Source organism: Ciconia boyciana, chromosome 2 (genome assembly GCF_034638445.1).
Source record: "Ciconia boyciana chromosome 2, ASM3463844v1, whole genome shotgun sequence".
NCBI classification, from domain to species: Eukaryota; Metazoa; Chordata; class Aves; order Ciconiiformes; family Ciconiidae; genus Ciconia; species Ciconia boyciana.
Window position 1 is genome coordinate 40,785,095 of NC_132935.1, and position 26,710 is coordinate 40,811,804.

The 26,710-nt window shown below is 41.5% G+C and overlaps 1 protein-coding gene across 1 annotated transcript in view; it reads right to left on the reverse strand.

Moving 5' to 3' along the window:
• Window positions 1-26,710, reverse strand: part of CLVS1 (clavesin 1) — a 94,301-nt gene that overhangs the window by 18,298 nt on the left and 49,293 nt on the right. The gene's annotated exons all lie outside the window — the stretch shown is intronic.

The following is a 26,710-nucleotide window of genomic DNA, read 5'->3' on the forward strand; positions in this document are numbered from 1 at the left end:
ACGCTCTCATCTAACAAATGTCAGTCAGTCAGGGAAGAGCCTAGGATTTTTTCGCTTGCATAAATAGCGGGACGACCGCTGCTCCTGCGTGCAAACACACTTCCAGTGAGAGGAGAGGTGCCTGTCTCTCCCCCGTGAAGGGAAATCCTGATGAAGCTGTCCTCATCCTGCCTGTGCTCCTAACCCCTACAGCTCAGCATATAAGGACAGAGCGTAATCAGGTCTCTTCCTTCAGGGCTTTGGCTTCGGGACTCAGGCAGGTTCGTTCCCCCCACAATTAGCATGGGGTATCCTGGGGCTTTCTCTCACCTTCCTCTGGAGCATCAGAGATCGAACACAGCTGGTGAGGATATGGGGTGGATTTGTGAGATATATGGGAAATCCCCTTATACACCTGCTCAGTATAGTTTCTGCGCCACTTCAAGGTCAAATTATTTCCCAGATTTAGCACTATGTAGGCTAAATCTCCACCGCCTCCTACCACCCAAGGCAGATTGGCAGGACTCTCTGTGCTCCTTAGCCCTGGCCATGGATTGCCCTGGCAGTCACCTTAAACCATACTCGGGTAATGTTTGTGAGCGGCCACAGGCATTAAGTGATACCTTTTTCTTTTGCTATACAGCAGTATAAGCCACTTACACCTCAGACACGTCAGTTTATCTGAAATCATTACAAATCTCAATATTGGATGCGCTGTGCAAGACTAGTGGGTAGTCAGGCCAGGACGCAGGAGGCCGAGCAGTGCAATGTAACAGGTGATCCCATTTTAAATCCCAATAAACTATGAGCTGAGCTTTTTAAGGATGGCACACGCTCTCTTGAGGTGTTCATTCACTATAAAGATAACTGTATTCCCATTGCTGCTGGAATATTCATTAGAGTTTAGGGATGCAGCTCTGACTGATATAAACTACTGAAGTGCTGCAGATTACAGTGACTTCAACTGGGCTGTGCTGAGAAACAGCTGCAGAGAATCTGAGCCCACCTAGAAAAAACATTGACCAACAGACGTATGAAGTTAAGCCAAAAGTGATTTTTCTACCCTGTGATAACCTAACATTAGGTTTTAGAGCAGACCAGAGCCAAAAATGCCCATCTCATGCAAAATTCACATATTCAGTTGCTTTCCTCCTGCATGGGAATGAAAATTTGAAGATTTGAAGCTTTCATAGAATATTCTAAAAAAAAAAGATATTAAGAAATATTGGAATGTTCCACATTTGCCTTTTTTTTTTTTTTTTTTTAAATTCTGTATTTGTCAAGGTGGCTGCCAGCCCACAAGCTGTATCTCTAAGGTAGAAGTTCTGGACTCCTTTGCTCTTTGGGGCTGAGCTGCCACAGCCATCCCAGGTTGTACCATAGCAGCATAGGTCAGTGCAGAAGATACAGTCTGAGTCTGAAGCAAAGGACAGCGAAGAAATGAGAGATGGGAAGCAGGGAAATAACTTTAAGACACAGAGATTTATACTGACCTGAAAAGGAAAAATTGTTTTTCCTTCTCACTGGAATGCACAGATGATATTAATCACAATCTTCAGTGAGCAATGTCAGTCAGACTTCATTTCCAAGGGGGAACATGTTTTTTTTAGAACATGTTGACCCGTCTTTATGATACCACATTACCCAGAAAGGTCTGAATGCTGAGAATTATAGGAACCAGCCAGAGGACCTGGAGAAGGTCGACTAAGGAGAAGGATGTACTTTCCTATATAGAAAATGAATTTTATGTCCACCTAACATAGATTGTTGAGGCCATAAACTAGCTTCTGCTTGGTACATCGGTGGATTAAGTGTTACAGGAAAGCCCCTCAGATAACAGTTTTATTTAAAGGCAATTGCTTTCTTTTCATTCTGAATGTACACCTGAAAATGCGCAAAGACGCTTGAAAAGGCAGCATGATGGCCAGGAAAAAAACAACCAAAGAACATTTTTCTGTGTGGAACTTTCCACTAATTTTTGTTCCTTACCCTATGAAGCACAATAAGCTCAATTTGACCTTCATCCCTCAGTCCACCTGCATTTGTAAGGCTGTCAATTAGAACAAGGACAAAGACATAATTTTTTTTTTAAACCAAAGAAATTTGATATGGGAATCATCCAGACACTGTTTGGAACCGCAACATACCAATTTTGCAGAAGTCCCTAATTAGAGCAGAGCTGTCTTGGAAAGAAAAGCTCCCGTCTGGAGGTCTGCCTTGCGCAGTTCCAGGAAGATGTATGAGACCTTTCCCACACCCCACTTACTGTCTCTGCTGCTTTCCCTGGGGCAAGGTGAAAGTAGCTGAAATTGATTTTCTGCTGGAGAGCTTTTGCTTTTAGGAATTCTCTTTTGATTTCTCATGGCTTGTGATTCCTTGGGAAGGTGTATTTTATAATGAGGTACATTTTTTGGAGCCTACTGTGAAAAAGACCCTGGGATCATGGAGCCTTTTCTTAACCTGTTTCCTTGTTAAAAATACCCAGTCCTGAGGATATATTTACATTTTATTCCAATGGCATAAATAAAATACGGCACGCAGGAATTGGTCTAATTATTTGTGGGCACTACTGTCATTTTATCTGAAAATCAAGCTGGACATATTAGCATGTTGCTCAGAGATGCAATTGCAGCATGAAGAAATATATCCAACCCAGTGCTAATCTAGCTAACTTGCTACTCGGCAATAGCAGGGAAGAAACAGTGAAACGACTCCAGATACCTGCTTGGGCAGCTAGCTCACTCCAGAGTCAGACCAGGTCTTCTTCATTGGGGCCTGAAGTGAACTAACACAAGCAACATATCTACCCATGCTGCAGTGGCACCTTTCCCGAACTGTAAAGGTAAACCTAGAGAGACAAAATTGTCCAAACACAGGATTTTAGTTGTTCCCATTGATTGAATGAAACTGGTGCCAAAGATGGGACTTTTCTTTTGCCTGATTCATCTTTTTTTAACTTTACATGTTTTTTTTCTTCACTGTTTTCAGTTATTCCCCTCCATATCGTCCCCAAAGAAGAGAATGAAATGAACGCTGGAGCTGCCACAGACACCCCAAAATCCGTACAGGCCTCAATACATCTTTCATTTCAAATTGGAGAAGTGTCTCCAAGCTTGCAGATCAGAGGAAAATGTCACGGAGATCACTGTTTCTCTTCTCCGCTCAGACCTCCTGTGCAGGGAAATTTCTGAACTGAAATGAGTCTGGGACTGAAAACCCTTGGTACGTAATGTTCCGCTAAATAGCTCGGGAGCAATAGCTATGAGGTGAATGAGAGACAATTTTTCACTATTTCTGCCTGTTCTTTCCTTCATGACATCTATTTCTTTTGGCGTGAGTATGCATCAGAAACCTTTTACTGTGTTGCTGTTCTGAACTGCCTGAAAGCTGAAAATCAAGATGATCTCCCAGCATCTCCTCACACCAAAGTGTGGCAGAAAAGTAAAACAATCTGTGGAATACCAAAGTTAGGTATAAATCCAGGCTGATGCTCAGGGCCAATCTTTTCAAACTCCATAAATTGGTTACATAGACCAATGACCTGAGCTCAAAAACCAAGTTACAGCATATTTCTGGGTTATGGGACAACAGAATTTTGTGACACAAATGTTTTTAAACTTCTACCCTTTGCAATCAGAAAAGCAAACACACATCTTGCCATCCAAATGCACTTTAATCTCGACCATACTTGCCAGTTTACTGCAAATCAAAATATAATCCCCTTTGAAAGAAAATAATTTCCCGTAGATTCGGGAACATTTTGATCATAAACAAAACTGTTTAAACCAAAAGGTCATTTAAACTGAGGATAAAACCAGCATCTTCATGCCTGTGCACTTACATAATCAGTCCCCGTGGTGGATTAAAGCTCCCACAGACCTTATTAATAGTTCAGGAATATTTTATTAATAGTTCGGTGATAGTTTCTCCACAGAGAGTTTCCATGAGTGTGATTTTAATGGATTGGTAAGGGAAAGAGGCTTTCTGCTCTCCAGCTCTGGATCCAAATTCAGCCTCTGAAACATTGGCTGTGGTTGAAAGTTATTGTCCCCCGATTTCACAACTTTGTCAGATATTGGATAGGTTGTGTTTATCAAAAACACATTCCTGAGCACGTTTGAATGAACCCTGTGTAACGCCCTTGGTGCGGACAGAGCAGGCTGTCGTATAGTGCATGCTAGGAGAGAAGGTAAAGCGTCTCCCCCACCACTACAGCTTCAGCTTCTAATTTTAATGCCGGTCCTTAGAGATGAATGCTTAGTTCAGGAAATCCCACGGGCAGGAGGCGGTGGGAGGCAGCGGCAGGGCCGGGGGCCACGAGGACCCCAGGACGGGGCTGCTCCCACCCCTCTCCAAGCAGTCCCGGGGGCTGCGGGAGCCAGGGCTGCTCCCGCTCACCTGCTGCGGTGACTGCTCTGAGCCCAGGCACGTTTCAAATCTCCATCCAGACAAGTTGCTCGTCTTTCCGTTATCTCTTTTTGCTCCCCTGTGTTTTTGAAGAGATGGGAATGCAAAATTAATGTTGCCGGTGGCAATAATTGCAAACTCGTTTGCTTCTACCTTGGCATGCCCTCAGAGTACGCAGGGCTTGGAAATAGCTGCAGAGTAGGGGAAAACCATTAAAAAAAAAAACATTAGTGCTAGCAATATGGCAATGTTGACCTGCTCAAATACGACCATAAAAAGAATTCTTGCAATCAGGAAGAACTCATTGATTTGGGATAAGCTGTGACTGTAACCGCTCACACCAAAACACTCTCTTTTCTCTGAAGCATACAGTAACAAAGGACTGGAGCAAAATCACAGGAAAATGTGAGTGCTTGGTTTATTTTTACACTGCATACCCACATATGTAGATGAGTACACTCTGAAGTACTGCTGTCAGGGAAATGGAACTGAAAAACGAACATTGGGATGCATTCTCCTAGACATTTTTCATTATGTTTGTTATCTCTCCCGCTACACTCGATAACTTTTAAAATTCAGTCATTTGCAGTGGGTTTCTCCCAGTCATTATTGCACATTAGTGAGGTCCTACAGAGCATCTGTTCATGGGTGTTGGCAGATGGCACCAATAAATCAGGTTATAGAACACAGATTTGCTCAGTAAACTTTGATTTGTCCTGATAGAATCATGCTGTCATATCATCTGGTCTAACAAAATAACTTGTAACCTTGGGGCAAAAGAGGGATTTCTTCACTACCTTTTTACAAGAAACCCTTTGCTGAACCAGCTCAGAATAATTTAGGAACAGAAATTTCCCAGAAACAGTGGCTCAGCTGGATTGACACCATACCCCGGTGCTGCTTTTTTGCTTGGCATGTGCCCCTGCTGATTTCAAAGTGTTTCACACACTTAAGGTACAGACTGAGGCTCCCTCCAGAAAAAAAGATGAATAAATTATATTGATAGAGAAACAGCAGGTTCATTCAGGGGCTTGGCTGAAGAGGTACACAGACAAGAGAGGAATTCAAAAGGTGATTAAAAAATAATAATACAAAGAGCACTGACACACTGATTTGGAAGTAGCCCACGCATGTGTGCGACTGGGGTGCCACAGTTTGCTCTAGATTAGGTTAGATCAGGCAAGGCCAGATCAGGGAGCTTCTGGTGGAGCAAGAAGAGTCAAAGTCACACGCTAAGCTAAGGAGGGGTAGATTGGGTCACAGGAACAGGCGGCAGCATGGGAAGGGACATGAATTTGCCAGAGGCTATTTTTCAGAGTTAGTTTAGGAGCTTGCTATGATCTTTGCAGCCAGCTCTAGCAAACTGGGCTAAATTGTCTCCAATGTCCTGATTTTTGGTGTAAACTGTAGCTCAGAAACACTTTCATATCCAGCTTTCTTAAGTGAGGGTGACTGCAAGCTGAGTCGCTTCTATTCCTGTATCTCACTGAACATGAACATCTAAAATTAGTTGTGGGGGAAGGGAAAAGCATCAGGAAGATCATCAAAGCCTAAAGTAGTTTAGGGCTTAATTAGAAACTGCAAAATGTGCTGGGCACAGTGCAAGCCTGGCCTGGAGGCTTGCTGGACAAATGCAGGTGCTGCTGGCTGAAGTGTGTGACCACAGGTCGGCTGTGATGCCTCTCTCTCCCTTCTTCTCTTCTCTTGGTATGGGATACCAAGCCCTTGGCTGGCTGTGACCTACAAGCTTTGGTTGCTCACTCGAAACCATCAGCAGAAGAAAGCGTCCGTGCAAACGTCACGTTTCTGAGAGAAGTGACGTCCCTCTAATCCTCTCTGTGACACCAAGAGCTAAAGCAAAGTTAAAGAGATGAATGTCATCTCTGAGCTGTTGTGTGGGTGTGAGTTGCTCTCAGTTTTGGGTGTCTGATGAAGAAGTGTTTTTTTCCTGTAGCCAGATTTTAATGCAGGGCTTTCTGAAGCAAAATGGCCACCAGCAGAATGAGCACGTCCAGCAATGAAAGTAAAAGTAAGCATTAAGACATCTTTAAGGAAAGACCACCCTAATTTCCTTGCACTTGGAAAAGCATCCACCCAGGGAGCACTGGGGTTAAAAAGTTTGGCATGGAAAACTTGACCCAAAAAATCTTCTGTTTTTAATATACACTTTTTGAAAAATAATAACTTAAAGATTTTTTTGAAAGTAATTTTTAAAAGTTAAGCTCTAAACAAAATTAATTTGCGCTATTAACCGCTGTAGCCAAAATCTACAACTTTTTCTTAGCTGACCTGATTTAAACCTCTCTCTCCCTAGCTATTTCTATTTCCATAGACAGGCCTTGCACCCATCCTAAAGGGCAGTAGATCTGTGGGACACTGTGGCTGAAAGCACAGGGAGTGAAGGAGTTAGGGCAGAGAAGAAGATGACAAATATACTAGGAATTAAAAGGCTGTTGAAAGGAAAGAATAAAGTGCATGCAAAAAGCCTGTCCTGAAAAGTACAGCACCTTATTTCTTGTCCAGCACTATTATGATTTTAAACAAAAAACCCTGTGCAAAGTCTGCCTCTTTAGATATGCATTGTTATGCTGAGAATCTACATCATGTATCTAAAACATTTAGTCTATGTTTTCTTCACATCGCCACTTGCTGTATCTATGTATCTGCTCCCTGCCGAAATAGCCCTGTGTCTGAGCGAAGGGGCAATGAAGGCCAAACTGTCATGGTGAGGACAAATGCCCACAGCATTAGTTAAAGTCAGCCAAAGAAAAGCAATTAAAAAAGGTCTTGTGGCACTTGCCTTTCTTCTCAGGAGACCTATTGACTTTGCAGGAAAGCTTTCCATCTTGCCTATGAAAGCGCCAAGGTGTTACACAGAAATCGTACTGTCGTATTACACTTGTGTTGTGATTGAAAGCTGATGATGGAGAAAAAGGGATTTTCTTATTTATAGTGCTAGGCAGCCTATTTGGCACTGAACAGAAGTCTGCTGTAGCTTGGCTTGAACAAAGCCTGGAATCATCTTAAAGCTTTTGCATGTGCATTCATATATAGAGCGACATGTAAAGGAGATTATAAACTATTATTGTGATGAGATTATAACCTAGAAAGGAAAATGTTTTTTCTAACCTAGGTCAGAAAAAAAAATGATCAAGCAATTTTTTTATTGGCATTTGCTGACTGACTGAAACAAACTATTTGACAGATTATTCCTTTTCCAGTAAATTTCCCTGCATCTATCAAGAAGTTAAGAAAATCCTTTGTGTTGATTTCTCCATACAGCTACTCGAAGGTATCATAGCCGCCTAGAACTCATTTTCTCAAGGCTATCTGCTAAACAGAAGCTAGATTCCCATCTTATTTCACAAAGAATTTCAGTTTTTACCCTAATCGTTTGAGATTGGAACCTCATTTTAAAATGGAAGGTTTCCCTTCACCTAGCTCTCACACAAACCCTTTTTTAAACAATTTCTATGGTCTCTGTCATCCTAGACGAATGTACCCTGATGAGTGTCCCCCTGGGGAAGGTATTTTTTCAATTCTTTTTTCTCTTTCAACAGGAGGGGGTGGGTGGGTGGGTGGGTGTGAGGGTGGGTGAGAAAACCCTGTGACCTCCTTTGTTTTAAAGGGAGTCAAAATGCTAAATGCCTGTGCAATGATGGAAACCCAGCTCTGGGGGGATTCAATATGAGGCAACTCAGGCTGCATTAGGTAAACACCTGACAGAAACAGCACCTTTGCTTCATGTACAACCTCTTATTCTTCAAAACAATAGAAGCTTAGGAAAAAAAATATCGTTTATTATTTGCATGATTCAGGCTCTGTCCCTGTTCTAATATCTTAGTGAGATTGCTTAGCTTTCTTATGCCTCCATGCTGAAGGGAAACTTGTTTCGTGTATTTGTGTCTCACAAAGTCCCACATAGTCACAGGGCTGAATTGACAGGAGCAGATCAACGTGTCGGCTCTGCAATAAAATATAATCTCTTTGTGTTTGCCCTTTTGTGATCTCTTTCTCTCTTTTTATTTATTTATTTATTTAATAATGGACCAGTACCTTGGTAATGAGAAACCTGATCATAATTGAAAGCCCTTGAAATAAGTTTTGAGAACAAAAAAAAGTGAGTAATACTAAAGATACATGCGGAAAGATGTAAAGATACATGTAAAGATACATGGTGGAAAACATTTTTAGGAAAGCTGTTTTTACAGTGGCAGACAGCATTTTAAGTTTCATGACATTTTCTACACTCTGCATTTAAGAAACAAGTTACGAAGACCATTTGGTGGTGAAGAACCTTGTACTATGCAGTACAGAGAATGCACTGATATTTTTACCCTGTGGTCATAAAAGTGGGCATTGCTAATAGCACCACCAATAGCTAAGATTGTCTGATGCTCCATTTGCATTTTGTTATAACTTTGCCAAAGTTTTACATTTTGGGCTCAAGTGTTTCAACAGGGAGCTAGACACATTTTTTTATGGGGACAGTTTTGGAGGTTGGAGGGTGGGGTTGAGGAAGTGATTTGAGTGTTTCTCAAGGGGCTTGAGGGGAAAAATATTGTTTTCTGCACTTCAAAAATATTTCTATGACTACTGGAGGGTGGAGATTTAAACCTCAAAGCCTTTGGGGCATGGACCTGACCTTTCACATAAGGTTTTCCTAGTGCACGTGGTTTTACTGCTGCAGTGAGGATTTGCAGCTCCATGTGTGCATATGCCAGAACTCATTCAGGGAAGTTTGGAGGTTGAGATGTTTCATAAGCTGGACTAGTCATAGTGATACCCTCTTGTCTTAAAGCTATGATCAGTCAAAATCCTTAGAGTTCATCAGCTGCATTCTCCCAACAGAGCGGCTGCAGCCCTGACCCGCAGGTGGGAGGCAGAGCTCTCCCTGCAGTGATTGCTCCTAGAGGTATTGTAAAACACAGGTGGAGTCAGCACCCCATGAAGCTGTCCTTTGATATTGGGATTTCTCCTTTTCTAAGTGACTTTGACATTTTAATGTTCTTTTTGTGCCATATTCACCACCTAAAGCAATGCTAGCTGACAGCCAGTCCTGCTCATCACATAATCACTCAGAATCCAGGGCTTTTATCAGTCTGGCAGCATTAAATGCTGCATAAACTTTGTACTCTTTGCTACACAAAATACATGCTTATACTGTCTGCAACAGCTCTCTCATTTCCACAACACAACTTCCCTTCAGTTCACACTTCTTATTTCTCACTACCTTGCTTTACCTTAACTCTGACTTCAAAACAACTTTAAAAGATAGCAGTAGGAAAATTATATCTGCTGCCTGTGCAGGTGCAAGGAAAGCAGGGCACTAATCAGTGCAGCTTCCCAGCCTTTTCATTATCATCAGCCAAGCATGGATATCAGACTGCGGATAATTCCAGGACACTGTTTCAGTCCTTTGACCTCTTCTATATTAACACCTGCTCCCACTACAGTCCTTGAACAAGAGAATTCTGAAGGTTACCAGTTAAGTTTACTGCCCGAGTAGTGCTTGCACTGCCTACTCCAAAAGGTTATTCTTAATTGTGTTTTCAGGCAGCACAGTGTCAGTCTGCAAGCTAACGATTCCTCCATTCTCCTGTTCTACTCTTAACAATTTGTTCTGATTATTTTTTCTAAGGCTAAGAGCAGGAAAAATATGACCTCTCTGAATTTGCTAAAACTACAGCTAGCAGGACGGTGTGACCCCATTTCTCACCCACCTCAGATTAAAAAGCCATACAAATTTTCCTCTTCTTCTTGCTTCTTATATTGGATTGAAGTCACACATTAAGCACTGCTACATGAAGTCTTAAATGAATTAGGCTTTTTCCACCCAGAGACTGGGAGTATGCTGTGTCATATCCCTGAAGGTCATTAAATTTGCTAGGTAGATACAGGGCAGTCGGTCTGTACCTTCTCCTTTGAAGGCTTCCAGTTGAGAACTCTTTCCACCTGAAGGCATGCAGCAGCATATCCTCCTTGTTAAACTCCAAGCATTTTATTACTGCTCCCTGCTTGAGTACCAGGGCATTTGCAAATCAGTGGGTGCCATTTACCTTGAGTTTATCAAGGCTTTAGGCACAGTGGCCCATATTGTCCCTCTGGCAAATTGGAGAGATTTTGTTTGGAGAGGTAGAATACAGTGTGGGTGAAAAATTGATCAGATATTGCTGGGATTCAAATGTTGAGATCAGAGGTACAAAGTCTGCCTCGTGGTCATTCACTGATGTTTTTTCTCTGGGGTTGATACTGGAGCTAGTACAGCTTAATGTCTTTATAAATGACCCGGGTGATGGTAGGGAGTAACTAACCCTCAGAAGCTTTGCTGATGCTCCCAGGCTGTGGAGTGCAGCTGATATGCTGGAGGTTAAGGCAGATGACAGTAGGTGTTCAGAGGGATCCTGACAGGCTGAGGAGATGAGTTCCTGGGAACCACATCAACAAATGCAAAGTGTTTTATCTTAGAATAACCCCATGCAGCAGGACAGGTCAGGCACTGAGCAACTAGAAAAGCAGCTTTGCAGAAGAGGACCTGGGCATCCTGGTGGGCAAACTGAATGCAAGTCAGCAGTGTAATGTGTTCTTGTGGCAAAGGTGGCCAACTGTGTCCTGGGCTGCACTAGCAAGTGTACAACCAGCGGGTGAGGGAGTTGATCCTTCACCTCTGTTCAGCAACTGTGAGACCACATCTGGAGCGCTGCGTTCATTTCTGGGCTCCCCACTGCAGGAGAGGCTGATATACTGGAGTGAGTCCGTCAGAGGCTGCCGAGATGGCCAGGGGCTGGAGCAAGCAGCGTGTGAGGAGAAGCTCAGAGACCAAGGTCTGTTCAGCCAGCAGAAGGGGAGGTTAAGGGGGAATCTCACTGCTCCCTGCAACTAATTAATGGGCGCCTATGGAGATGACAGCCAGACTTTTCTCAGGGAGCAAAGACAAGGTAATCAACATGAGTTGCAGTTGTGGTGGAAAGCCAAACCACGTGTCAGGAAAAAGTTTCATGGGGGGCAAACACAGGAACACATTTCCTGGAGAGGCTGTGGAAACCCCATCTGTGGAGATGTTCATATCTCAGTTGAACAAGACCCTGAGTGACCTGATCTAAACTCAAAGCTGGATGTAACTTCAAAGTTTTCCCTCCTTTAAGCCATGAATGGGATCAGATGACTTTCGGAGATCTCTTCCAACCTTAATTATCTCATGATCCTGTGGTATTTTATATGTGCGGGTATGTGTGCATCTGAAGTTGTCAGACTGTTCTTGCTCTGTAATTTAGTCATGTTCCACACTTATCACTGGCTGATCTCTGCTTACTCAGGGCTTCAGGTTGCAGTTTCCATTTAAAGCTGAAGCTTTTATCATCTTTAAAATGTGCCACAGAATTTATTATAGACTAATGGGCAGGAAGGTGAGGCTTATTTAAAATATGCTTTGCCACAAAACCCATATTATGAGCACAAATGACAGCAATAAACAAAAGCAAATAATCTGTTCAGACCAGAGGAAAATCTATATCACTAACTCCCTGCATTGAACTGTTGTTCCAAGAATGAAGGATTTCCTTGTTATCAGTAATGTGCTGGATGAACAGAAGACATCAGAAATGCTGCATTCCCTATTAACTGCTACAGTATTTCACACATGCCCCAATGCATATTAATCCCACTTATGTCCATCAACTTAATTAAAACCTCTCCGTTATTGAAATCTATAACTGGCACAGAAAGGTATCAGCTTAGGAAACAGTCTTCATTTATGCTGTTCACTGGACAGCTTTCCAGTAGTGCTAGGTTATTTCTGGTAGGAAATAAACAATTTCTGCTGGAAATCCAGCAATTTGGAAAACATTTGGAGATTGCAGCCAAAGCCAACATTTCTTGCAAGCGTTAGTGAGAAGCTAATAGTACTGCTGAACACTTTGCAGGTGCTTGACCTGGGATTCTTTCTTTTTTTCCTTTTCTTTTGGCAATGACACACTTTTATCATATGTGTGCAGTAGTGTGCATGTACAGTACATCTTTGCACAAAAATTCAAGATAAGGGCCACTGACAACACACTTAAAATGCAGAGGTTACCCTAATATCTTGCTTCCCCACTTCTATTAGGGGTCTGTCTGGGAAAGTCAATTAATTGCTTATTGGTACGATCCTCTCCCCAAATTTTAAGACCAAACCATTAGCAAACTTCCTTCTTTTTTCTTCCCCCCCGCCTTAATTCTCTGCTCCAGGCACTATATTGTTTCAGTTTTGAGTTTAAAACAGTTTATGAAAGCCTGCTCAGTATGAAATCCATCACTGAACACAGCAAGTTCTTCACTCAAAGTGACTATTGAACAACTAATTTTCCAAAGAATAAACAGCAAGGAAACATCCTAAACAGAAAAATAGAGAATTTAAATGCCTTGCCAGCACCAAAATTCTTTCAGACTACAGAAGATAATTGGAGTCATTTGCCTAGTACTTCAGTCTGTATCCATAAGCCAGAAGTGCCACTGGAAAGGTAGCTTAATTTCTGACAGAGAAGTTCTGAAGCACCTTGATTGTTAAAAATATTTTCCCATTAACTTAGGCAGAGGAGGCTAATTATGAAAGATTGTTACAGCAATTTGAGCACTACTCGCAAGGTAAAGTGAAAGATGTATGTTTTTAAACAGACATTACAAAAAAGGTGGTAAAAATAAAATTATGTTTGTGATTGATAGAAAGTTTAAAAAAGTTTTTCAATTTTTGGAATCAAATTCAGTTTGTGATAAGATCACAGTTAGATTCTGGGAAAAGTCATTCAAGGAAGTGTCTACTGAAATACCCAGAATCAACTTACAGCAAAGCAATTTTAGCATTTCTAAAGCAATGAAGAACTTGCCTGAAGTTTGAGGAGGTTAGATGTTGCTTTGATGCTGTGGACATGAAAAGAAACCCACAATGTTTCTGCAAATGAGACTGAGGCAGGAAAGCATAATGCTGTCAGTGTGAGATTCCACAGAGCCCAAGACTCTGAGAAACCCAGAGTGGACAAACAACTCATGCAAGATAGTATCTGCCATTTGTAAAAGGATCAGAACACTACACAGGCATTTACAAGCATCAGCAGAGATCTGTAGAGGAAGGAAGCAGACTTCTTCACGGCAGTCATGGAAAACAGCATAGTAGGAGGTGAATGGACTGTCCACCTGAAGGCCCATGGGACACAGACTGATTTTCCATTATGTTTAGGTGCATCAGGGACACCAATATCAGCAAAGACAAGTCACTGATGGTAGGAGTCAATGAAACTCTGGTCTTATAGAGGTAAACTTTATTCCATTATAGAATTATGTCAGTAAGTGTTGGGATAAAGAAAAATATTGAAAAATATGGAAAATTTCAAACTGAAAATAGTACCAGAAGGAAAAAAGATGCTTTATTATTGACATAAAAAAATGCCAATTTCTGGATCTCAAAGAGTAAATTCATTCAATGGACAGACAATTGTTGACAGCAACTGAAGAGGAAACTAAGGATGCTTTCAGGAAATACAGGAACTCTCAACAGAGTATGGAATAGAGATGAAAGGGTCAAGATGGTCCATGGCTCATCTACCCAGGAAAGTTTCTCTTGCCATAATTCAGGCTACAATAAGAGAAGCCTATTACTCTAGTGAGGAAAATATAACTAAGAAGAACAAGTGAAGGTAGTGCTCTTACAGATCATGTAAAAAGCAAGCAAAAATGTCAAAATATTTTATTTGCATACGAATGACCTAAAAATGGCATCTATTGCAATGTCTCTAATGAGAAACTGAAAGGGTAGTAACACTCGGGGAGGTGACCTTATGAAACTGGGACATCTATTTGTGCATGATTATTATCTCTTTAGGAAACCGTTTTCTCAGAATGCCATTAGGTTGCTCTCAGAGCCAGAAGTTTTTTGCTTGGAAATACAACACATTTGACAGTGTAAACAGTACTAAGTTATGCATAAATTACGTTAGATATGGGGGGAAAGTGTAAAAAATCCTGTCTGGAGGCTTCAAGCAACTCAGAAAGGACAACAAATTCTGACATAAACTAAACAAATTAAGATGTAAAGTGTACAAATATATTCCAGAGAACCCCATGGGAATGCCTCCCCCAGCAGACTCCTCAGATGGGGGAGCTGTAAGGAAATTTGCACCTAATCAAGCTGCCTGCATCAGCAGCTTGAGAGGGCTACTGAGAAGATACGTGCAGGAGGAGTAGGTCACAACCAGGTCTGTATTTAACGTTGTGAAATTACTGTGGCACCAGTGATGCATTGGAGGGCACATGAACTCTGAAGACAAGATGCCTGTGCTTGTCAGCCAGCTGTCAGAGTCACTTTGGCCTCACAGGTGTCTTGAGACAGATAGAGCAAAGCAGCAAGTCCAGTATGGTTTGTGAAATGATGCTAGCAGTGATAAAGGTGGGAAGCAGTCATGCCAATGTGCAGTGGTCTCATCCCGGATGCAAGCAACACTGCTGCACCAGATGGACACAAGCACACGTGGAGTAGGTGGAGTAGGTTTTCTCAGCTGAGGCAGCTGAGCCCCAGGACATGTGACAGCAGGAACTGAAGGACCCAGCCGTGGCAGAAATGGCAGCATGGATATTACAGCTGAGATCCGAGGGTTCATGTGACAGTACGGTGCACCTCAGGAGTCAATTGAGCACTGGTAACTGATGGTCTTTGAGATTCTGAATTGCATTAAAAATCAGTGATGGTATGCCTAGGAAGGCAAGTTGTGGGAAAATAAAGAACTTGCAGGAGAACCTTAAAATAGCCACTTGGTAATAAATGATTACTGGTCCCTTCCCCTCTTCCATCAGTCTATCCATGATCAGTTTATTACCCCCACTGTTGCTGTGCTCACAACCTGGAGTGGAAACGTGAAACAGCACTTTATCTGTATCTCCTTTAACAGTGGCAGGAACAGCCTCTTTTCCCTTGCAGGGGATAGGATAAGGTCTCCCAGACTGCTTACAGAGAGCAGATTGGCAGGAAGCAGCAGTAAGGAAGAGAAGACAAGAAGGAGGAAGAAGGTAGGAAATATGTTCTCCCCAGTGGCATTCTCACAACTGGATAATTTCTCTGGCTTCAGATCCCCTGGTCATAAGAGCAAACCATCTGCTCATGGAAAGGGCACACTTCAGGAAAGGATAGCTGGCTTAGTCATCCAGTCACATCACAGCTCTGCAGGGTTTCTCTTATTTTAGTAAACAGGGTTTAATTTTTAATCCTGTTTCTCCATTCTTTAGAAACCATTTTGATGTTGTTTGTATAGTTTAACATGTCCATTCTTCTAAAAAAAAGACATGTGAGACAAATAATCAAGCATCCTACAAAAGTGTAAAGCTAGTAGTACCAGCAATTGCAGTAACAATAAAGCACAACTGCAGTTAAAATATTCCGGAGTCAGATACTCTACAAGAGAGTTTAAAGCACTCGTAGAGTCTTTACTATAAGAGTATCGGCCATGTTTAATACCAGTGACAACCAGGGATACGCACAACCCTGGTGTTTACAGCAGGGGTGCAGGACTCAGCTCCCCACGGCAGGTCCGACCCCTCACCAGGACGCTTCCCAAGTTAGGGACCCATGTGGGCTAAGTTCATAGGGCCAGCTCCACCCTATGTGTCTGGGCCTGTCCTATGCTCATGAATGCATAAATATGTGTGTTACACAGTCCTACAGTTTCTCTCTGACCTTCCCTCTGGCCGCTTCTGGCCTCTTCTCTCTGAGCTGCCAGTGTGGTGTGGACGAGCTGGAGGCAGAGGTGCAGGTTAGTGGGAGACTAACGTTTCATTGCTCTGCCTTCTGCTTCCTTTTCCTACTCCTCCAAGAAAATTCCTCTCTAGTGGATAAGGAATATTTGGTTTTGTTATGCTGCAAGGCTTGTGGCAAGTTTCAGATTCAGACTGCAAACCATGACCTGATGCCAATGTTCTTGAAGTGCCTTTTTTGTGCCTTTTTTTTCCCCCATTGTTGTCATTCCTTCACCCTTCCCATCATCCATAGTCCATTCCTGGCTCAGCTAAGTTTGTTGAAGCAAAATCCCGGATGATATATTTCAGTGGGCATTTTGTCTTTCATTTTGATTGACTTCCCATGTGTTTTTAAAGCCACAGGTCAAAAGCTTCATTGCTCCCTGCTGCTTTGTAAAGTATTCTTCTAAATAAATAGTGCATAACACAGAAATATCTGATCATCCTAGCAAAACATGAAGCTGCAGTGCCAGTTGGAAGCTGAAGAAAACAGCACCTGCCTGCGTGCAGCAATTCTGTGTAATTCTAAAGACATAGAGACAAAATGAAAAGCCTTGCCTCTGCTGAGACACAGGGGAAAATTCATTGTGAAGTGAAACTCAACACATGAAAACAGGGATGCAATTCTGAAAAAGCAAGAGAGTTTATTGTACCATCACTGCTAATAACCTCCTTGAAGCTGCTGGTTACCATCCCTCATGGTACCTGGCCTTGTGAGGGTCCCTATAATATTACAAATAAAATTTTCCAGGATGGCTTAAGTGAACCTGATGTATTTGCCCTGAAACATCAAAAAGTGTTTCTGGTCCACAGCTGCAGAAAACTACAAGAGGACGGGTGGATACTACTATGTGTCCATCTCTGGTGTTCCTCCAAGTGTACATTCAGGAGGCTTGAGTTTCTTAAGCTGATCTCTGCAGAATTGTGGTGGGTTAACAACAGGTACACTGTAATTTTTCACCTCCCCAAATAAAATACAGTAACTTGTAAAATCTGATTAATTTATACCCATTCAATCACATGTTTATTCTCTAAGTTCTTTAGAAAATATCTTTTCATGGGTTTTAGTTTTTTAGAAGCCAGATAACTGAAGAAAAGGTTAAAATCTAGCAGGTGTGCATTTACATACAGAAGGTATGCTTTCTTTATTTAGAAGAGGACCTGAATATAACACTTGTCAGTGCCTGAAGCAGTGAAATTTGCTGTGTGTTGTTTTTCTCTGCCTGATGAGTATCTTGGTTTTACAGCAGATTTTAATGTTAGTAGAAACTGTAGCTCCAAAGTACAGTCCCAGCTCTAATGGCTTCAGGTTACAGAATTGTGTGTCAAAATGACAAACTTCTGAATGACTCTGGCCTCAAGGGTATCACTCCACTGAGGAGAATTAGGATATCTTCCATCTAATTCTAATTTCCATCTGATTTTCTACACTAAGCTTTGGATCAGCCTTGTATCACGTGTGTATATTTTGTAATATGTAATACAACCTGGGTGTGGTTTTGGTGGAACTGGCAGCATAACAAGAGGGAAGATTTCAGCCAGGCGTTTTTGCTGTGCCATGCGGCATCGCATTCCTTGACTCCAGACATCCTGATATATGCAGCAAGTAGATGGGTTTGCAATGGTGAGCCAGGGGGATGGGGATACGGCAGATATTACTTTGTATTTTAAACACATTGCAGTGGCTGCGTCTGCAAGAGCTTCACACACACACCCCCTAAAGAACCTGATGTTTTGTGGTATCAGACTTTCAGGAAACAACTGGAATATCATGGCAGTGTATTTTAAAAGCTGCCTTCACTGTCATGGGTTTGGGATGATGAGATAATCTGACATTTAAATGGAAGTAATACTGAATGCTGATTGTGTGTTAGCTTGAAGGACTGTGTTTATTGTAGAAGCCCACAACGGAGAGTTGGCAGTTCACCTTGATGTGAGACCACCAGGGGGAATATTCGTCAGACAATATGAAAGGGCATCAAACATGCCTGACAGGTGAGTCTCATGGTGGCTTGACAGCTTGGACATTTGCATGAGAATTTGCTCACCCTTTGCTTTGCTTTTCATTGAGTAACACCGTACATTGAAAACTCTGCTTTGCCATCTTCACAGTCTCAACCCCTCTCCATTGCACTCAGTGGTCTCATGTGAGGCCATGTTTTGGAAGACTTTTCAGGGTATCTTCCTCTCTAACGTTGCCTACCAGCTTCTTCTCCCCTCATACTCCCTCCTTTGATCTTCAAAGAAGAAAGATAACCTTCAAAGGACATACTGCTCTGGCAACACTTCAAGGTGGGCCTCCATATCTGATCAATGACCCAGGTGCCCTCAGGTTTGGTACATTAATATTACCTGGTATTTTTGTTATCAGGGAAAGCAGGAAATGTGAGAGCAGTAAATTCCCCAAGTCCTACAACTGGATGTGAACATCGCTTCCTTCTCTTCCATCCTTTGACCTTACTTGCTTGTGTTAATGGCTGGCCGCTGACACCAGTGCAATCTCTGATTGCCTTTTCTTTGCCTCTGATTTATTAACAACAGGACAAAATATTTGGGAACTCAACACTTCCTTGCTCAAATGCCATTTTTGAAAAATCCTTTCATAAAAGCATAAGAAGGTCCTTACTGAGCCAGACCCAGCTAGCCCAATATTCTGTCACTGGCAGTGGTCAAAGATGGAAAGCCAGGAAGGAGAACAAAACCAGGATAAATTTGGTATGTTCCCAGAGTACCCTCAGTCTCCAGTTAACTGCTTCCTGTATTTGCTCTTTTCCTGAAAGATTTGTCTGTCTCCAAAGACACCTCTTCTCTAATGACAATTCAGTCATGATTCTCCATCCTCACCATCTATAGATGAAAAAAGAATGAACTAAAGTGATGGGAATTTTGAAGACTATTAATACCTTAAGAGTCCAGCTTGCCTGCATGAGAATAGATTGAAAGGTTTAGCTTTCTCCTATCAAAACATTCCTTACTAAAACATGAGGGAGCCTATCAGCTGCAACGCTGTCCCTGGAAGACAGGGTTTGGTATGAGAAGGGGATATCATCATGATTTCTATTTCTCTGGTTTTGCCTTTTCAGCATATTTTAGTGTTGCCACAGTCAATAGCTCATTACTTGCTTCACTGAAAGACTCTTTTGGGACTCTCTGGGTCTTGTAGGAGAATTTTCCACTGGAAAAAACAACCAAAAGCATTTCTGTGGGAGGCATCAAGCCTGTTATTATCCTGAGAGCATGAATCAGGATCCCAAATGCTGCAGTACAAGGTCTCAGATCAGGTGCTGTCCTGTGTGCTCCAGGAACATTTCAATGCTAGCCAGGAAAGTTTTACATGCACACCTCAGATACTAGTGAATTCTGTGAGAGCTCCGCTCTCCCACGCAGTGCTTAAGCAACAAGGCTTAAAAACTTGTAAAAAAAGAAAAAGCAGGATTTTTATGATCATGTTGGTTACATTGCTTTATATAATAGATGAGTTTGCAAGTCATCCTTGGAGCTGAGAGCTGCTGAGCATATTTCACAGTGTGACAATGACCTTGGGACCCATAGGTAGCAGATCTCCTTGGACTACCTGAGAACCTGACCTGGCTCAGCACTCTGGTGTAGAACACTTACAAGTACAAACTCAGGACTTTCCAAAACACTTGCTCGTTTTTCATTAAGTTGACATTTCTTTTTTAGCTTGTTCTGCAAGCCTGAGGCATGTGGGCTTTCTGAGGTGAAAAAGGGTCAACTAAAAGGTGATGACTGATTGTAAGAAAACAATTTGCAAGGAAAGCGAAAACAACAGCACTTCACTTCATCCAGAAACACTTGCCATTTGAGAGCTCAGCACTTGCCATTTGGTGATATTCTGCAGCAGTACTTCTGGATCTCTTGATATTGCCAAGTGTTTAGTAGGACTCAGTGTAGAGTAAAAGGGATAAAAAGGGTATTAAAGCTATCTCAGTTCACCAAAATATGACATATTTAAGAATCCCTTACAATTTGTTATACTTAACTGTCTAGTTGCTAGGAGTGAAATGCTGGTTCTGAAGAGGTCACGAGGACTACAGTATCTTCTAGAAGGTATAATACATCCCTTATTCCAGTGCTCTTTATTTTTGTAGCTGTCTTTACTCCTGGGAATGCAACAAAGCATATTTTCTAAAAACTCCACAGTGTCAGACTAATAAACACTGTACGTTTACAGCTACTCAACATATTTTCTGTGTAGTACAAAAACAGGTGAAGATAGAAACAAGCAGTTATTTAAAAAAAAAATCTGTTCTTGTAAAACAGAATGTCTCATCCATAAAGCCCTTTGGTTTTAGGAAAAAAACAACAACCCACAAAATCCATAAAGTCTAATTCAGCCTCTTAGTGGAAGCAATTCGCTGCAGCTATACAGAATGCTGGAGGGTTGCAGTGCTTGTAAAAGTCCCTGGCAAAAAAAAATGCTTAAAGCAGCAAAGAGGTATAGTCTCCTCTGCTTGCATAGGGCATACAGACCTCTGCACAGCCTTCTCTTAGAATCAAGATGTGAATATCCTTACCATAGGCCAAACCCCCGCCCAAAGATTTCTCTCTCTCTGCTGCCTGGCCTGCAGGGAGCACTTGAATACTCCTCTCCCCTGGCCCTGGGAACACCATCTGTTCTGCGAAGTAAACAAGCTCCAGACTGGGAAACCACAGGAAGCCCTTTATGAACACTTAACCATTCTTACATGATTATTTAATTGTTTAGATGATAGGTAAACAAGAAATGATCTTGCTGACAACATGACCAAATTGAGACCTTACATCCCTCAGTGAAGGATGTCCACTCTTCCATCCATGGCTATCTAGTTTTTAGCACTGCAAGGTGATACAATTCAGTATCAACTTGTTTCAGGTAGTAACAGCTGGACCACACCCAAAAAAATATTTCTGTTGGAGAACAATTTCTGGCAACATCAAGCATTTGCTGTCTGAATCAGAAGTTGTTCAGGAAAGCTGCACAGCTACACTGACATGATGACATGTCCAAAATAATGTATATACTCGCATCTCAACAAGGCTTCCTAGCTCAGGTGCTTGCCACTAGAGTGGCCACCCAATTCTCAGGCTAGCACTAGTAAGTGGGGGTGACACAGCATCTTTCTGCCTCAACTGTACAGACAAGGCCCATGTAGCCAAAATTTGTTAGGAAAACAATTTATTCACTGAAGAAACAAAAGATTGACTGAAACTACTTGTATTTATCTGATGAAGAGTCTTGCCAAAAAAGAATGAGGAAAAAAAATCAAGCAAATGCACAAACCGAAGTATTTTCAACTTTTATTTTGAACTCTGATTGCTTTTTGTTATGTAGCTTCAGTGTGATATGAAAAGGGAGAAAGAAACGTTCCAAAATGACAAGAAGCCTTTTTGCAAGTCAAAGAATGAACCGGATGTTTTTTGTTTTGGTTTGACCACAACAATTGCTTTTCCAACTTTAATACTGGGACGATGACTTAGAAATCAATTTGTTCATCTCTAGTAGTTAAGTGGGTAATGAGGCATTAAATGTGGTTCATGGCCACATTGAATAAACAACTTATTCAATGTCATTAACATTTTCAGCCTATGAACTCATGAACAGCCAATAACGCTACTCATTGTACAGGTGAGGTGTCATCAGCATTTCACAAATCAGTGTCAGAATTCAAGATAATGTGCTACTTTTATTGAGCATTTTAAATATTTCTTTACGGCAAAATCTTATCGAAACAGTCTGGACAAAGTGGTCTTTTTGATCAGTGCAGCATTTGCTGTTGAATTGTCCATTAAAGTAATGAGGAAAAAGCAGGTATACCAGAGGGTGTGTGTATCATACTGTCAGTTGTGTGATTTTGCTGCATTATGCAGATGTCTCCCGTATTAAAATGTTGCAGGCATCTTATTGTCACCTTGAGTATGAATTTTAATTAGGAACAGTATAGAATAATATGTTAAGAATTAAACTCATGAGCATATATTTTACACGAAAAAGGTGCTATGTACTGCATAAAATTATCATTAAATTTCCAGATCACCTTCTCCACAATAGCACAGAGGGACTTAGATTGGACCGATCCGTCTAGTCCGATGTTCTGTGATAAGCTCTCTCAATTACTGATTTTAGTAATGATACAAAAAAGACAGCTATTATTCACACCTGCATAGCCAATATATATTCACAGTCTGACCAGAAACCATAAACCCTTAGCACAGTTCAGGCATATGACTTGAACACATGTCAAAGCATAAGTGCTGTTCCTGCCATTTAACATAGAGGAGCTGCAGGCTGTGAATTCCTGGTGCTAAGCAGACATGCCTAACTGAGCACCTCTGAAATTGGAAAGCAATCCTATTCCTCCTTTTGTTTTCAGTGTGTAAAATAAAGCATTAAACAAGAGCTGGCCCATATGAAATGAGCGTGAATAGAAATTGAATAGAAAACACTTCTTTTGTTTGAAAACCAATCTGGAAACAGGTGAAAATGCAGCCTGGGTGTGACTGAGAGGGCAGAGCCAGGGTCAGGTGTCAGTGGTTGACCCAAATCTTTTTGGCTGAGGGTTGAAATAAAAAATCTTTCCAAATTATTTCCCACCCTCTCACATGACAAGGCTAAAGTCCTTCAAGCCCATTTGTAAATCATTACTGGAGACAGAATTTGCTTGGCGAAATGGAGCCAGATTCTCCTACCTAAATAAAAAATATAAAACTCCCTTTATGCCATACAGCCAGGCAGAGAGAGACCACAATGAAATCCGGGAAGACTGTAAGGCTGGGGAAGACTCAACACTCGAATATTGTATTTATCTTAAGAAATTAGCTGCTACTGGAGAATCCACTATCGTGTAGGTTCCATATCATTGGAAGAAAAATGTATATCATGACATGTCATGTAACCTCTATAGACATACCAGAAGAGTGTAAGACCCATCCTTGTATTTGTTCTGTGGCTAGAAGCGTGGACATTATATGACCAAATTCCACATCCCCTTCTCATTCAGAAATGTAATAAAGGCGGCTTCATTTTGCTCACGTGACAGGGACATACTGAGTCACACAAAGGGAGAAGGAGACATCAGGACCCAGGGAATTAGGACATCAGAGAAGAAATTGTCAGAAGATTTTTATCCCTGTTTCCCTCATTTCTCTGAGAGGGCTATAGCATGGATTGGTCTGAAGTTGGAGTTGTTCTTGGTTGGATGGTCTTACTTATGTTTTAATATACAGTAGTCCTGTGTGTAGAAGCAGCAAAGCTTTGTTGTGTTACCTGTACAAACTAACTTTGAAATGAACTGACATTCTTAAATTGGTCTAAATTTCTAAATCTTTATTTTAGAGTTGCTTGGTTGAATTGACTTGAGCAATCTCATAATCCCATTGGCAAATAACTTTGACTGGAAATAAATGCAAACCTACTCTTAAAAATCCATCATTCTCTGTTGATACCAGAATCACCTGCCCAGACATGTGCAGACATGGGATAAAATTTTGCTTTTGTTAACACTATTATCATAGGACTTTGAATTAATTGAGCTGATTATTATCACTTAAAAATTGTACCATCCCCTGTTGAGTTCAATTTCTGGTATAATGAACACATATCTAAACATCTTCATTTTCCTTCTTGTCATGGCTGTTTTGTTTTAAAAACTATTTTGCCTGAGAGACTTGATACATTCATAAGAATTTTCCAGTCTGTATTTTACTTAAGGCACAAAGATCTAAAAACCCTGAGAAAAATCTAACAGAGGTACTGGTTATAATGAATTATTTGAGCATGGGTATTTTATAACTCAGCATTCTCAAAGACAGCTCAACAAGGAAGTTTTTCCTCAAACCTCACTAGGAAAAGGATGACATATGCCCCAGGACAGTACCATATACTTGATATTTAGAAAAATAATTTGACTTGTAAAAGGGAAGGAAATTAGTCAACAAGACGAGTCTAGAGTTACCAAAGTCATGCCTACACCTCACCACAGAGTGCATCCCTTGACTACACATGACCTAAATTAGTAAGTCCACTTGGTGCAGTGTGGATGTGCCACATCACATCTGAAGCAGTATTACTTCCTTCACATCTCTCTCAGTTAGCTCCCTACTAGTTCTAAGTTGATTATCTTAGACATCTTCTGCCCCTTCTCTTGCAGTATAGATAAACTATACCATGCACCTCCTCTGACTCAGTCTCCAGTTTTAAGTGACTTGTTCATCCCTCCCAGCATCTGAAGTTCCTTAGCTGTCTCCTGTGCAGGCATGGGAAGACCTCTGGATGAGAGAAGTGCTGAGCGCTTTCACTCTGCATCGCTATTTTCTGAATTAGCAGGCATAGTTTGCTCTGTGTCAGTTCAGTCACCTTCATGCTAGAATAATGGGGATTTTAATTACATGATGTTAAACCTCTCACTCTGATGTAGCCATGTATTGGAAGGCTCATCATCAATTCAGCAGTCGATTGAGGAAACCTTGGATAATGAGAGTTTATTAACCCAGGTTAATGAGCCTCAGGCAAAAATGAGGGATTTTGTCCAACTGAAGAGGAGCACTGAACACAAACATGGCTACATGAGCAGAACTCAGCCCTCTCGAGATCTGCCCAGGAAATGACAGAGCATTTGGTAGAAATACCAGCGGCTGGACGCTGAAAGCAGAACATCTGTGTTCTCAGGAGTTACATTTTTTAATCACGTCCTCCAGCTCTCTGAGGAGAGGTAGATATCCCAGCAAGTGCACTGGCAAAGGGGGGAAATGGCTCAGAGAGGCAGTGAGCATGATGGGTGTCTCTCAAGAAGTCCCCTAGACACTTCCCTCAGGGTGTCCCTGAGGGTGGTCCTTCTGTTGCCCACCCTGGAACCGGTAACAGCTCTGCTCCCAGCAACACACTCCCAGTCCTCCCTGGACCTCACACCCTGCCTTAGGTGCAGAGAGCTGCCGAAAATTAGAATAGAATAGAATAGAATAGAATAGAATAGGACTAGACTATTTCAGTTGGAAGGGACCTACAACGATCATCTAGTCCAACTGCCTGACCGATTCAGGGCTGACCAAGTTAAAGCATGTTACTGAGGGCATTGTCCAAATGCCTTTTAAACACTGACAGGCTAGGAGCATCGACCACCTCTCTAGGAAGCCTGTTCCAGTGTTTGACCACCCTCTTGGTAAAGAAATGCTTCCTAATGTCCAGTCTAAACCTCCTGTGGTGCAGCTTTGAACCATTCCCAAGCATCCTATCACTGGATACCAGGGAGAAGAGATCAGCTAGGGAGAAGAGATGTGTGTGGTGCTGAACATGAGCAACAAGCTATCTGCATCCCCTGGAAGACAGCCCTCTGACAAAACACTGGCCCCATCACATAAATTCACACAGGTACATGTTCCCAGGAATAGGGAAAAGGGAAAAATCCCATGACATCTGAAACAACTATTTACAGCCATACAACTCCCCCTTCACTTTGGTTTCTCTTGCACATCTCCACCCCTGCTGTTCTTTCCTGCCCTGGCAAGACATCCATAGATAAGGAGGTGAGAGGCAACACATCATAGCAGCAGAAAGGGCATTCATTTAATTAGAGCTACGCATTCTTAATTCATAAAAAAATTGGCTATAGAATTGCTTTGGTTGGGTTTGGGTTTGGTTTTTTTTTCCACACCTTTTTGAATAGCTGTAAATGCAGCTAAAATAGCAATAATATTATTTCAGAAGTATTTGCTTATTTGCAAGTTGCAAGTAACTGCCATTCAGAGCAAGAAAGACAGACAGGTGTTAGCCAACAGAGGAAAAATGCATGAAATTCATGAACTTCAGTGATGCGAAATACTCCTCTTTCCTGTGATAAATGCATTACCCAATGAAATTATAAGTTAGTATCTCCAGTTCAAAAACACAGTAGCAGTAGTTTTCTGGACTCCCACTTTTGTGTCCAGTCCCCTGTGATTACAAACTCTGAGAAGAGCAAATAATTCAAAATGACTCACGAGGCTGAAATTCTTGATTCTGAAGTCAGCAAAAGATTTGCCCTTGTTGTCAGTTCTGGGAATTTGTGTAAGCAGTACATTTATTCGTCAGATCTTGCTGTTGGCAAAATTCAAACGGATATAAAATTTTTAAGCTAGTGGACTTAAGAGAAAATGGCCCAAGAGAAAATGAACCTTGATTTTCTGAACTAAAAAATAGGAAGTTTCTATTTCATATTTTTATATATATTGTAAAATATAGCTCATTAATTAAAGCATCTTACCTCCTTCCCTATAGGGTGTCTTATCAATATTCAAAGAAGGAAAAAAGGACTGCTTAAAATATCAAGTGCTATGAAGTACCTGTAACTTTTGAAATGAGAACAGCTGGGAAATGGCTGAATGGATTGTATATGGCCTGAAGAAAGCTGGGTGCATATTATTCTTAGTTTCAATATAGATAAAATTGTAAAGCTGTGATTCAATGAAAATAATGACAACTATGCCAAAAATGTATCTGAGAGAGATTTGGGTAAGTTTATTGTAAAGTCTATTGTAAAATTTCCACCGTGCTTCTTCAGAAGGCAAAATCTTGCAGTTCTTAATGAAGTAA